The sequence below is a fragment of the Pinus tabuliformis genome, chromosome 2_2 (assembly GCF_031772625.1).
Source record: "Pinus tabuliformis cultivar Carrire ecotype Pingquan chromosome 2_2, CPIR1, whole genome shotgun sequence".
Lineage (NCBI taxonomy): Eukaryota > Viridiplantae > Streptophyta > Pinopsida > Pinales > Pinaceae > Pinus > Pinus tabuliformis.
Window position 1 is genome coordinate 720,609,546 of NC_142300.1, and position 15,321 is coordinate 720,624,866.

Genomic DNA, 15,321 nt, shown 5'->3' on the forward strand with positions numbered 1-15,321 from the left:
TGTGTAAATTATTTTTATTGATTCCTGGAGAGGTGTGAAACCTAATTTTGCATGACATGATACAAACACCAAATTTAACCTGTGGTAGCCAAAATTTTAGCCTTACAACTCTCTCATCCAATATTAGATACTTCACTAATTATTCAATGGGTAATCTACTTAACAATATATTAAATATTAGAAGCATTCATATTAATGTAAAAAATAAGAATAGTATTTAATATTAAGTTATAATGCAGGTAACTGCCAAGCTGACATATTCTCTGCCATGGAAAGTGAATAGTCAGCTTGACTTTATGCCCGATGTTAGTTTTAAAACAATTAAGATAAAATTGTTTAAGAGAACTCACATAGATCTATAAGTGCTGAGATGATAAATATGATGCAAAAATTTACTCAAAAGTTCAATTGTAAAAGAGGTTTCCACTTATAGTAATATGACCCCATTCCTCCCTTGATAGATCCAAGGTTAGTATATTTTTCCCAATATAATAAATGTGCTTCTCTTTTATATTATTAAATTAGGTTGCTACAATAATCATGTCCTTATTGTTAAGGGGAGATTGTCTTAAAGTAAGTGTTTTCATAAGTAGCGTGATAGAAGTAACAATGGGAAACTATATCTATATATTTTTTTATACATGTGAAAAAGTAATCCCTAATTTATCTATGTCCATGGTAGTGAAAATCTATTTGTTATAGTGGTAGCTAAATTATTTGTCATGTTAGTATGAGTAGTGGTACCTTGTGGTCATTGTATTATGTTTAGTAGATATAGTGATACATGGTGTAATTTAAAAAATTTAATTTAGACTACATTTACATCACAATGTGATACTTTATAATTGTATCAAAACTTAGCAGTGAAGACATGACAAGTAACTAGATGTATTCAACAAAATTTTAATGCTTATCATTGTGTCTTTGAATAATATTTATAGTGCTAGCTAAATTGGGTAGTATTGACTTGCTTTTACAATTCACATAGATATCATCATAACTCATTGGTTTTGATACTTGATTATTTGAAAATAAATGCTAGTTAAATTAGGTAGTATTGACTTAGTTTTCCAATGCTAGTTAAATTATTAACTCGGTTAATGCTATCTTAGAGAACATGTGTAGTATTTCATCTTTTACATGCTCCATGTACCCATTTCGATTTCATGTTTTTCAGAGTTATTTTGCAGCCAATGCACCCAGGTTCGTTTTGCCAAGGTCGATGTGCAAAGGTTTGATTTCATTTTTACACGCTCGATGTACTCATTTTTTATTTAATATTTTTGAGGTTCAATTTTGCAGGTTAGGGTTTCCCTAAGTATGATTTCCTCATTTTAAATGAATTAAATCGAACAAGGAACCAATGTTCGATTTAAATACTAATTTATTTCCAATTGCGTACACAATCAGTTCTAAAATATTCTAATATGGCGATTCCACACTTAGATTCTCAAAGCCGCTTGTAGAAACACGTTGATCTACAGTAACTCACGATCATATTTTTGCACTAACATATTCATCTATCAACAATGATGATGGCTTTGAAATATCACTCATGACTCATTGGTTTGATACCTTAATTACTTTGGTTTTGCCATTTTGTATTCAAAAGTATATACGGGAACATAGAGGGTTTCAAGGAACAGAGAGGGTTTTTGCAAGGAACAGTGGAACGGAAAAGATTAAGAAATATTTGCAGATTCATGAAGATGGTGATAATGCCACACCAATGTCACTTTGTTTCTCTTGTGCTAAGAGATGGCTAGAGAATCGCCTCGATTTGTTCTAAAGGGATTCTCCAGACGACACGAGAAATTCGGCTTTTGGGAGGAATTGATGGAACAGAATCCAGCGGTTGGCCTGGCTGAACTACTCCATTCCATGCCTGATTCCTACCACGACTTTCCATTATGAATCCACTAGAAAATGTTGTTGCATCTTCATCAACCAAACCTTCCTCCACACCCCAATGAACCAACACCTTTTCTTCTACAACCAAACCTTCCTCCTCATCATCAACCAAACCTTCCTCTTCTTTTGCCCCATTGCAATGGAGGGTTTGTCGAGAAAATGGAGAGACAAACACCAATGTTTGAGAGCCACGAGACTAGGGTTTCTATGATGGGCATTAAGGGCATGAGGCCCAACGGCAGCAGAGAACATAGTCATTTATTCGTGGGTGGTGGGAGATAGATATTAAGACCCTCATTCTTAGGAAAAGCTGGAGACATGGGCGTTGACTGAGTGGGAAACAACAAGAAATAGCGGGCTAGGCCATCTTAAAATGGAAACAAGACAGCTGAAACCACTGAAATTTTTTTGGTGTAGAGGCCGAAAATCGTTTTGGCGCCAAATTGTTTTAGTTTTTATATGTTGGGGCTTTCACTGTTATTTTGCAAAGGAACTCGAAGCTGAGCTAGAAGTTTGAAGGAAGACAACAAAGGGTTTAGTTTCCACATGTATTTTCCTTTCAATTTGATGTATTTCCCTTGCAAAGATGTTGGCATTGGTATTATTTTCCTTGCGTAGTTGTATTCATTGGTATAGTTGTAGGAATTGGGATTATTTTCATGGTATAGATGTAGGCATTGGGATTATTTTCAGGGTATATTTGGGTTTGTGAGTATAATTTAACGTGTTTTCCAACTAGGGAAAGTACTTTTGAATTATATTAGTGCATGAAGATGGAACCCCAACCTAATTTGAATTAATTGGTCTCTAGCAGAGTCTATATATTGCATTCATGTTCATCAATAACATATTATTAGATTTTATTAGAAATTTGAATTGTCTCTCTCGTTCATTAGTTAATTTCTTAGTGGTTTTATTCTCTCTTGCTTCTTGTTTTGCAAGTAACTATCTAGTATTTTTTCACACTTATATCTTTCTATTGTAGTTTTATCTTGTCTAAGAAACTCATCTTGGTACCATTTCCCAAAGTCTTCCATTATTGTGATTTGAATCTATTCTCCTTCAAGGAAGTTTTGTTCAAGAATGCTTATTTTTATTTTTCTTATGTAATTCACTCTTGGAGCCATTTCCAAGAAGCTCATATGAATTGACTATCCCAACCCTAGACGAATCAAATAATGATTTGTTACTAGATGTATCTATCCTTTTAGCATGGTGTATTTTTATGGAGGTGATTTTCCTCATTTTATTTGTAGATAATATGTGTTTTTTAACCTCTGAACAAATCTTTATCTTTGAAATTAATCATTGGTATCATTAGGTCTTTGTTGCAATTGCTTTTGAATTTCAGATAGATTTTTTAGCAACAATTCATTCAATTCTAATGGTATTTCTCTCTCTTGGATTATCCTTTCATTATCTATCACGTAGCTTTAGAGTATTTCTTTTAGGATCCTCAATATTTCTGCAACATTTAGGAGTGTTTCTACTTTAGGATCCTCACCATTTCTGCAATATTTAGGGGTTTTTCTACATTCATCCTCTCTTGATATTCCTCACATTTAACATGGTTGGTTTCTTCAAGAGGACATCATACCATATTGTGTTTTTCTTGTGATGTTGGTTCCACTTTTTTCACTCAATTATATTTTCTTTTTAGTATTGTAATGAAAAAAATTCAATAATTAGTTGTAAATTAGCATCATAATCTAAATTAATTATGGAGTATAACCATTTATATGCAATTGTGTCTTATAACATGATATTGTTGCACCCTAACCCAACATACAACATTGTAACAATCCTAGTTCCTTTGGGTGTGTTTTGAGAAATGAGGTCATCCTTTTATGAAAATGCACTCCCCATTGGCTCATTTCTATATAATTCAACTTCTATGCAATAAATGGCCACATTGTGTCACTTGATATCTACCATTCTAGTCGATGCACTGGGATGATCTTTTGCTTGGATATGTGATCATGTCTTTGGCACTAGACTCTAATTCTTTAGCATGAAATAGATTCATATCACACACAACTTGCTTTTACTAGCAAGATAAAATCACATATAATATGGTAATTTTCTTTATCAACAATATAGGGAATGGTCCTTGTAAGTTCAATTGCAAATTTTGTAATCTATTGGTCAAAGTCAGCATTCTGTCTACAAGTTTGGTTCTTCTTGAATCCCCTTTACTAGGAACAATCATATCATCCAAAATAGTATAACCCTTAGCTACTTCTCCAGATTCTATAGGATTGTATGTGAGGAGAATACTTTCAGAATGATCTGTCCCATCCAAAACCGTAGCATCCTTTTCCATGACACACACATGGCCTCCAAGTGGGACATGCAGTGACAAATATTCAGTCTCTGATGTCACATCAATTTCTATAAGCTCAAGATTTTTCACTGGGGTATCATATTTTGGTCCCTCAGCATGTTCAAGCCTCTTCAATGGATTATCCAAGGAAAGTTGCTAATTGCAAACATCCTTGTCTTCTAGAAGAGATTCATTCATACTTAAACAAGGGGATATATTGTAACTTTTTCTAGGTTCATGAACTTTTGGATGGAATACTAAAGTCCAGGCCAAATCAGGTGCTTAAACAAGGAGATATATTATATCCCTCCGTGACCTCAGGGATCCTCAATGGAGTATCAAATTGGGAAGGTTTCTACTTTCTCACCACAATTTCTATATTTTCTCCAACTTTGAAATTTTGGGTCTCTCCAGCTTCGTCGCCATTGTCAACCTCAATTTTGGTAGGGTCAATGAATCACTCATGTTTTTCATTGTTGTCCATATCAAACAATTGTTCTCTAATTGGACTTGCATCAGTTATGCAATCAACAATAAAAGTTCTTTCCTGGCATGCTCCATATTCAACTTCATTCTTTTCCACAGCTATGTTATATCCCTCTGTAACCTCAGGGGTCTTCAAAGGGTTATCCAGTTGGTAAAGTTCCTACTTGCATGCAGCTTTTGTAACAATCTCTGAGATATTTTCTATAAGAGAATCAGCTATACCTTAACAAAATAATGCATCATTACTCTCCATAATCTTGGGCATATCTAATGGATCACTAATGTCCAATCCAAACAAAGAATTCAAGCAAGGAGATACATCAAGGCCTTTTGTAAGCATAGGCATCTTCAATGGAGTATCCATGCTAGAATGTTCTTGGTTGTAGACCACTGTGTCTACTTTCACAAGTTGTATATTTTGTCCAAATTTGAATTCTTGTGTCTCTTCAGCTCCGTTCTGTATATATTTTTCTTCTTGATCGTCCTCTTTTCTCTCAATTTTGTTAGGGGCAATGAATCCCTCATGTTTTCCATTGTTGTCCATATCAAACAATTTTTCTTTAATTTGACTTGCATCAGTTATGCCATCAACAATACTAATGCTTTCCTTATATGCTTCATCTTCAACTTCATTTTTTTCCATAGCTACATTGTAAGATCCATGTTCCACTTGATCACCATCTGTTAAGGGAATGTGAACATACTTGGTGATCTACTCAACTACATCTTCCTCCTTTTGAGGAGTTGAACCATACAACTCATTGAGGTTATAAAACTCATTTCCATTGTCTGAAAAGTTTCCTTGATGCACTTCATCCTTTGAAGCTTGAATGTTTTTATATGTTACTTGAAGTTCATTGGACATATCTACCTATTCAGGATTTTTCACTTTCATCCAAACTACATCAGGAGAGCCATCATTTTGCTTGTGAAAGATGGTTTCTTCAACATCCTGAGTTTCAGCCATTGAAGCAAGTTCATAATGCTCCTCTCTTTGATATATAGAGTCATGATATCCTTCTTTAGTTTTGGGATCACTCAATTTATCTTCTTGAGCTTCACCATTAACCAGTGAGATGTGACTTTTCTGAACATCATTTAGAACTAAAAGCTCCTCTTCACTGCATTCCCCAGGCTCTTGACCTTCACTATATGATTCCAGCTGTGACATATTTTCTAGAGACAAAGCCTTTGGCAGGAGTTCGAATTGGTGAGCACCATTCAAATTGTCTGCATCAAATTGAAGCTTATTTTTTAATTCTGGAGTGTTGCCACAATCCATTGGTTCACCTTCATAAGCTTCATTCTCATAAATCTGTTGGTTTTCATCTTCCTCCTTTTGAGGACCATTGAACTCATCAAGTCCAAAACACACTTTGCTTTTGTTTGAAAAATAAGACTTGATTTCATGAGCTTCATCCTTCACAGCCTCTCGAGCTTCCTCATTGTAGTTCTTAGGAGATACACTTTCTTGAGCATTCTGAGTTTCACTCTTGGAAAACTATTCAATTTTCTCTTCATTTTCAACTACAGAGACCTGATACCCTTCAGTGGTTTTTGAATCATTCAATTCATCCTCTAAACCTTCATCATTAACAAGTGATATGGGATTTTCCTGAAGATACTCTTTACTGCATTCTTCATCGGCTTGAGCTTCACAAAATCATACATACCTTGATGAGGGAACACATTGTTATAGTCTACAAAATCGATTGAAATGTTTCTTCTGTTTCAAGAATAGAATCAATTATACCTGAACAAGGGAACATATCATTATTATCTAGAAGCTTGGATTGTTTAATTTGTTCTAAAATTATCGCAACAAATCATTAGTGGTTGGGTTGTGTTTCATGGAGTAAAAACACTTATAAATGTGGAGAAAACACATTGTTACTATAAATACAGAGGAAACCCATATTTTTTCTTGAAGAATGATACCTGAGCAAGGGAACAAATCAGTACTGTCCTAAGAATTTATTTTATTTTGAACGGTCTCCTCAGCCATGACTGCTTTTTCAAGAACAGATTCATCCATAACTGAACAAGGAACACATCATTACTGTCGGTAAGGTTGGGCTTGTCTAATGGAGTATTGAAATCATTATAGCTAAGGGAACACATCACTAATATTAATACTAGGGGAACTAGAAAAGAGTTAAGGCATTCCCGAAGTAGCGAACAAATCAATACTACCTTCAAAATTGTTTGAAGAATCAACAATTTCATGAGCCGTGTCTGGTTCTGTTTCTTTATAATTACATGAACAACTAAATTTCTGCTTCGAGATATCACTCTCTATTTGTGTGTATACATGAATCCAATTAACCTTGTAATGAGATGACTCACCTGCATGTTGGGAAACACTACGCATTGGCTCATACATACTACAGACACTATCCACTTTCGAACCATACAATTCATCAAGGCCATAAAACTGTTTGTCATTGTCTGGACTCTGAATAATGAAATTTGTCTTCATGAACTTCATCCTCAATAGCTGAGTTATGAGGTTGCAGACCAACATCTCAAACTCGAATATTCTCATAAGCTTCTTGAGGTTCATCGTATGATGAATGAATCAGTTGATGATCTCCAAATTTCAAAGAAGCTGCATTAGACAACATGGGACAACCATCATTTTGGCTACTGTTATAATTCTTATGTGATTTTCGTTCTTCATCATCGTGAGTTTCAATTTTGTAAACCTATTCAATTTTCTCTTCGTTTTCAACTACATGATCTTGATATCTTTCAATTGGATCTGAATTCTTAAAGCCATAGTCGTGAGTTTCATTATTAACAAGTGAGATGGGATTTTCCTGAATAGAAGTAGCTGAAATGTGTTGTATGGTGCATTATTCACCATCTCGAACTTCATTGGATGATGCCTCCTTTCTAAATAACAATTCGTTCTTGTCAATGAAAAACTGTCTCCTTTCTAATTAAGATAAGAAAAGGAATTTTCTTTACGTATCCCATTGAATATAATCTTTTATATGCAATTGTGTTTTATAACATGATAGTGTTACACCCTAACCCAACATACAACATTGTAACAATCCTAGTTCCTTTGGGTGTGTTTTGAGAAATGAGGTCATCCTGTTATGAAAATGCACACCCCATTGGCTCATTGTTATATATTTCAACTTCTGTGCAATAAATGGCCACATTGAGTCACTTGATATCTACCATTCTAGGAGATGCACTGGGATGATCTTTTGCTCGGATATGTGATCATGTGTTTTGCACTAGACTCTAATTCGTTAGCATGAAATAGGTTCTAGCGGGGTGTTATGGAAATATGATTGATTCTCCTCTGAACATCTCAAATCTCCACAAATATGTGCATAGGTATAATACCAAGCCATGATATTTGTAGCTTGGGTCTTTGAGAAGTATGAGGCATGAAATTGGAATTATTTGGTTTAATCCCACACAAAAATTTACTCATGAATTGATGAAACTAGAGCTCATGGGCATTCACTGCATTTTCATTCATTTGAATTCACTTATTCCATGTGTGGTTAACAATATTGGAGGGTTAAACGTAATTCTGGGTTTCTATAACCTCTCTGCCACTAGTACTCTACATTATTTTATGTCTTTTCATTTTCCAATCATATTTTAGGGTTCTTTATTGCATATTAGAGCTCTTCTAAAGAAGCAAACCTTTATGTATATGGAGACATAAAGGTAGTGGTTCACCATGTGCTCTTAAGTTCAGATCACCCATACTCTAACAATCAATCAATGCTCAAGCACATATTTAGTGGTTGGGTTGTGTTTCATGGAGTAAAAACACCTATAAATGTGGAGAAAATGCATCATTACTATAAATACAAAGGAAACCCATATTTTTTCTTGAAGAATAATACTTGAAAAAGGGAACAAATCAGTATTGCCTTAAGAATTGATTTTATTTTGAACAATCTCCTCAGGAGTGACTGATTTTTCAAGAATAGACTCATCCATACCTGAACAAGGAACACATCATTACTGTCGGTAAGGTTGGGCTTGTTTAATGGAGTATTGAAATCATTATAGCAAAGGGAACACATCATTAATATTAATACTAGGGGAACTAGAATAGAGTCAAGGCATTCCCTAACGAGCGAACGCATCAATACTGCCTTCAAGTTCAAAACTATTTGAAGAATCAACAATTTCCTGAGTCGTGTCTAGTTTTTTTCCTTTATAATTACATGAACAACTTAATTTATGTTTTGAAGTATCTCGGTCTATTTGCGTGTAGACATGAATCCAATCAACCTTGTAATGGGATGACTCACTTGCATGCTAGGAAACACTAGGCATTGGCTCATACATACTACAGACACTGTCCACTTTCAAACCATACAGTTCATCAAGGCCATAAAACTGTTTGTCATTGTCTGGACTCTGAATAATGAAATTTGTATTCATGAACTTCATCCTCAATAGCTGAGTTATGAGGTTGCACACCAACATCTGAAACAAAAATATTCTCATAAACTTCTTGAGGTTCATTGTATGATGAATGAATCAGTTGATGATCTCCAAATTTCAAAGAAAATGCATTAGACAACATGGGACAACCATCATTTTGGCTACTGTTATAATTCTTATGTGATTTTCATTCTTCATCATCATGAGTTTCACTTTTGTAACCCTGTTCAATTTGCTCTTCTTTTTCAACTACATGATCTTGATATCTTTCAATTGCATCTGATTCTTAAACCCATAATCGTGAGTTTCATTAATAAGAAGTGAGATGGGATTTTCCTGAACAGAAATAGCTGAAATGTACTATATGGTGCATTCTTCACCATCTCGAACTTCATTGGACGATGCCTCCTTTCTAAATAACAAATCTTTCTTGTCAATGAAAAACTATCTCCTTTCTAATTAAGACAAGAAGAGGAATTTTCTTTATGTATCCCATGGAGTATAACCTTTTATATGCAATTGTGTCTTATAGCATGATAGTGTTGCACCCTAACCCAACATACAACATTGTAACAATCCTAGTTCCTTTGGGTTTGTTTTGAGAAATGAGGTCATCCATTTATGGAAATGCACGCCCCATTGGCTCATTGTTATATATTTCAACTTCTGTGCAATAAATGGCCAGATTGAGTCACTTGATATCTACCATTCTAGGAGATGCACTAGGATGATCTTTTGCTTGGATATGTGATCATGTGTTTGGCACTAGACTCTAAATCGTTAGCATGAAATAGGTTCTAGATGGGTGTTATGGAAATATGATTGATTCTCCTCTGAACATCTCAAATCTCAAAAAATCTCTGCATAGGTATAATACCAAGCCATGATATTTGTAGCTTGGGTCTTTGAGAAGTATGAGGCGTGAAATTGGCATTATTTGGTTTAATCCCACACCAACATTTACTCATGAATTGTGGAAACCAGAGCTCATGGGCATTCACTGCATTGTAATTCATTTGAATTCACTTATTCCATGTGTGGTTAACTATATTGTAGGGTTAAACATAATTCTGGGTTTTTATACCCTCTCTGCCACCAGTACTCTACATTATTTTATGTCTTTTCATTTTCCAAGCATATTTCGGGGTTCTTTATTGCATATTGGTGCTCTTCTAAAGCAACACACCTTTATGTATATGGAGACATAAAGGTAGTGGTTCACAATGTGGTCTTAAGTTTAGATAACCCATACTCTAACACTTAATCAATGCTCAAGCACAGATTTAGTGGTTGGGTTGTGTTTCATGGAGTAAAAACACTTATAAATGTGGAGAAAACTCATCATTAATAAATACATAGGAAACCCATATTTTTTCTTGAAGAATAATACATGAATAAGGGAACAAATTAGTGTTGTCTTAAGAATTGATTTTATTTTGAACAGTCTCCTCAGCAGTGAATGTTTTTTCAAGAATAGATTCATCCATACCTGAATAAGGAACACATCATTATTGTCGGTAAGATTGGGCTTGTTTAATGGATTACTGAAATCATTATAGCAAAGGGAACACATCATTAATATTAATGCTAGGGGAACTAGAACAGATTCAAGGCATTCCCGAACTAGCGAACACATCAATACTGCCTTCAAGTTCAAAACTGTTTGAAGAATCAACAATTACCTGAGTCGTCTAGTTCTATTTCTTTATAATTACATGAAAAACTTAATTTCTTCTTTGAAGTAACGCTCTCTATTTGTGTGTAGACATGAATCCAATCAACCTTGTAATGAGATGAATCACCTGCATGCTAGGAAACACTACGCATTGGCTCATACATACTACAGGCAGTGTCCAATTTTGAACCATACAATTAATCAAGGCCATAAAACTGTTTGTCGTTGTCTGGACTTTGAATAATTAAATTTGTCATCATGAGCTTCATCCTCAATAGCTGAGTTATGAGGTTGCACACTGACATCTGAAACTCAAATATTCTCATAAGCTTCTTGAGGTTCTTCGTATGATGAATGAATCAGTTGATGATCTCCAAACTTCAAAGAAAATGCATTACACAACATGGGACAACCATCGTTTTGGCTACTGTTATAATTCTTATGTGATTTTCGTTCTTCATCATTGTGAGTTTCACTTTTGTAAACCTGTTCAATTTTCTCTTCTTTTTCAACTACATGATCTTGATATCTTTCAATTGCATATGAATTCTTAAACCCATACTCGTGAGTTTCATTATTAACAAGTGAGATGGGATTTTCCTGAACAGAAGTAGCTGAAATGTACTGTATGGTGCATTCTTCACAATCTCAAACTTCATTGGAGGATGTCTTCTTTCTAAATAAAAATTCTTTCTTATCAATGAAAAGCTTTCTCCTTTCTAATTAAGACAAGAAAAGGAATTTTCTTTATGTATCCCATGGAGTATAACCTTTTATATGCAATTGTGTCTTATAGCATGATAGTGTTGCACCCTAAACCAACATACAACATTGTAACAATCCTAGTTCCTTTGGGTTTGTTTTGAGAAATGAGGTCATCCTTTTATGAAAATGCATGCCGCATTGGCTCATTATTATATATTTCAACTTCTGTGCAATAAATGGCCACATTGAGTCACTTGATATCTACCATTCTAGGAGATGCACTGGGATGATCTTTTGCTTGGATATGTGATCATGTGTTTGGCACTAGACTCTAATTCGTTAGCATGAAATAGGTTCTAGAGGGGTGTTATAGAAATATGATTGATTCTCCTCTGAACATCTCAAATCTCCACAAATCTGTGCATAGGTATAATACCAAGCCATGATATTTGTAGCTTGGGTCTTTGAGAAGTATGAGGCATGAAATTGGCATTATTTGGTTTAATCCCACACCAACATTTACTCATGAATTGATGAAACTAGAGCTCACGGGCATTCACTGCATTGTCATTCATTAGAATTCACTTATTCCATGTGTGGTTAACTATATTAGAGGGTTAAACATAATTCTGGGTTTTTATACCCTCTCTTCCACCAATACTCTACATTATTTTATGTCTTTTCATTTTCCAAGCATATTTCAGGGTTCTTTATTGCATATTGGTGCTCTTTTTAAAGAAGCACACCTTTATGTATATGGAGACATAAAGCTAATTGTTCGCCATGTGGTCTTAAGTGAAGATTACCCATACTCTAACAATTAATCAATGCTCAAGCACAAATTTAGTTGGAGCATACAAAACACACGCATCTATTTTTAGTTAGTCTTTAGCGAATGTCAGAGTCTCTTCATACAAATGCCCTCGTCATTGCTTTATTGAGGCTCGCAAGTTATGATGGTCAATGTTTTTTTCTATTAATCCTAGACTGTCAACATTTCCAAACATTTTTGAGGTGCTACAAGTCTAATTCATGAAATTGTATATATTCATATCGTTGATTTTGCTAGAAATCTAAGGTTGCGAGCATTTCCATGCATTTTTTATTCTGCTACAATTATAATTCATGTATACACTCTATATATACACCATTTTTCACATCCAACTGGGTAATAGGTATATACAATTGTTACACATTCGTTCTGTTTATGAGATGGAGCATGCACAACACATGCACTCATCTATTTCCTGTCAGTCTTTTTCTAATGCTCGAGTCTCTTCATACAAATGCCTGTGCTATTGTTTTATCAAGATTCATAAGGGAGGATGATCGATGTCTTGCTATAAATGTAAGGCTACCAGCATTTCCAAACCTTGTGACCAGAGGATGTGTTCTAAGCCTCCATAGGTTTTTAGTTTTTAGTTTTACCATTTACAGGGGGTTGATATAGGTGCACCCAGTGGACAGTTAGAAAAATGTCCATATTCATTTGAATATTTTCAAGATTACAATGACCGTAGGGCTCACTAGAGGGGTCTTCCATGGCAGATAGTCCATGCCATGCTAGAATATGGACTCCTAAAAGGTGTGAACCCTGAGTTTAACCAATAGAAATTCAAAATCATATAAGCCAATTCTTATTGGGCACAACATTCTTAACATTCTTTGCAATCACAGCACCTATGAAACCTGGTATCCAAAAACAACATAATAAAACAGAGGAGAAAAAATATGGCTATCTAGATTGATATCAGGTAGCTTTTTATTTCACATCTAGAGGGTACCTTAAACTTCTATTTAAAAAAAAATCTCACTTACATTGGATGTTTTCTTGATTTTCCCATTTTGTTATCCAATGCTTCTCGTCTCAAATCCCTCACTTTTTAGTCTGGTTGGTTCTTTCAGATTAATGCTTTTGCTTCTCTGTTTTAGCTTTAATGCTTCACCTGCTGCTTCTTTGTCTAGGGTATACCTATTTGTATTCTTTATTTCTGTTCCTGGTAATTTTTGCATCTAGGAGATGGCTTCAACACTCCCTCATTTCCACTATGACATGATGTACTTTCTATCCCATTAACTATTTTTGTCATCTTTTTTTCACATGCTTTGTAATACTAAGTAATTTTCCTGTCTATCAGTGGAAATCATGAAGTTCGATGCGTGCAAAGGAGTGTGCTTATGGATAACCTTGCAAAAGAATTGTCTACAGGAACTATCAGATTCAGTGCTAAAGTTGTTTCCATTCAACAGTCTACAGATTCTTCTTTAAATATAGTAAAACTGGGAGATGGAACGCTTATCAAAGCTAAGGTAGCATCTTATATCCAAACTTCTGATTCCCATTTGAAGTAGTAAAACGTGGGCATAAATTTAGTAATGAATTGAATCCCCTCTTGCTAAACAAAGGTAATATTAATAACCCATATGCGCTGGTTTCTATCAGACAGGAATTTCTGTGGTGGTTTCTCTCATACACGAGTACTAGATGTCCTTTTGTATTTGAGAAAAAATGACAGGGGTCTGTTGAATGCAAGTTTGATCATTAAATCTATCTTCTATGTTATCATGTTTCTCTCAACCATTTGGAATTTGTTTCTACTCACAGGTACTGATAGGTTGTGATGGAGGGAATTCCGTAGTCGCTGAATGGCTGGGTCTTCCAGCCCCTAGTCTTTCTGGGAGATCTGCTATTAGGGGATTGGCAACGTACCCTGAAGGACATAAGTTTGGGCCAAAGGCGCAGCTATTTTGGGGAGAACATTTGAGGGCAGGTTTTGTTCCATGCAATGAGAAGGATGTTTACTGGTTCACAACCCAGAGTTCACTTCCTTGTGGTATAATATTATAGCACCCTTTGTTATAATTGTTGGATCATGTGTAGGTGCAGGAAATCATCAATCTTAAAAATAGATTCTTCAAAAATTATTGAAACCTTCTATTATATTCCTTTCAGATAATTTTGAACAACTGTGTTGCGTTTGAATTTTTTATCTTGATATTATAATCCTCATATAGTAGTCACAAGCTCTGTGAACTATTTGACAGAAAATAACAAGAATATAAGGCATGCCTAACTGGATGTGTTGCAGATTCAGATATTGGACGTGATCCAAAGAGTATATTGGAAAATGCATTGGAAAGACTTCGAGACTATCCAGAGGAGATTCTGGATATAGTAAAGAAAACTCAAATAGACACTTTAACATTAACGCACTCAGCTTGAGGTGGCCATGGGCAGTGTTATTCGGAAAACTATGTAAGGGAAATGTCTGTGTTGCAGGGGATGCAATGCATCCTATGACTCCAGACTTAGGACAAGGTGGATGTTCTACACTTGAGGATGCAGTGGTGCTAGGAAGGTGCTTGGGAGAAGCAATGACAATCACGAATGGTCTAGAAGAAGACAAAAGAATTGAAGCAGCACTGAAGAAATATGTGGAGGAGAGGAGATGGAGAGCATTTGGGCTGATAAGTGGAGCATATATAATAGGAATAGTGCAACAAGGATCTGGGGGCTTTACACATTGTTATAGAAGCTATAAGGAGACTCACAATTTAAAGTAAGCTACTTTAGTTGTTCATTAGGAATTACTCAATTATACTCTTTATTTATTTGTATGCTCCAAACCCTACATTCTAGCACTTGCCTCATGAATTCATAAGTTACATTTTTTGTTTAGTGACTAGTCGATATATTCAAACTATCATTTATGTATGCAGACTACTATGGAGGGCTCTCGATGTTCTTAGTGTTGCAGAGTCCCTTCGCTTGAAGCATCCACAGTTACAGGGGTAT

The 15,321-nt window shown here is 35.0% G+C and overlaps 1 pseudogene; it reads left to right on the plus strand.

Annotated features, from left to right (window-relative positions):
• LOC149194701 (monooxygenase 2-like) overlaps window positions 1-15,089 on the plus strand; it is a 79,888-nt pseudogene extending 64,799 nt beyond the window's left edge.
• Window positions 15,090-15,321: the final 232 nt, after the last annotated feature.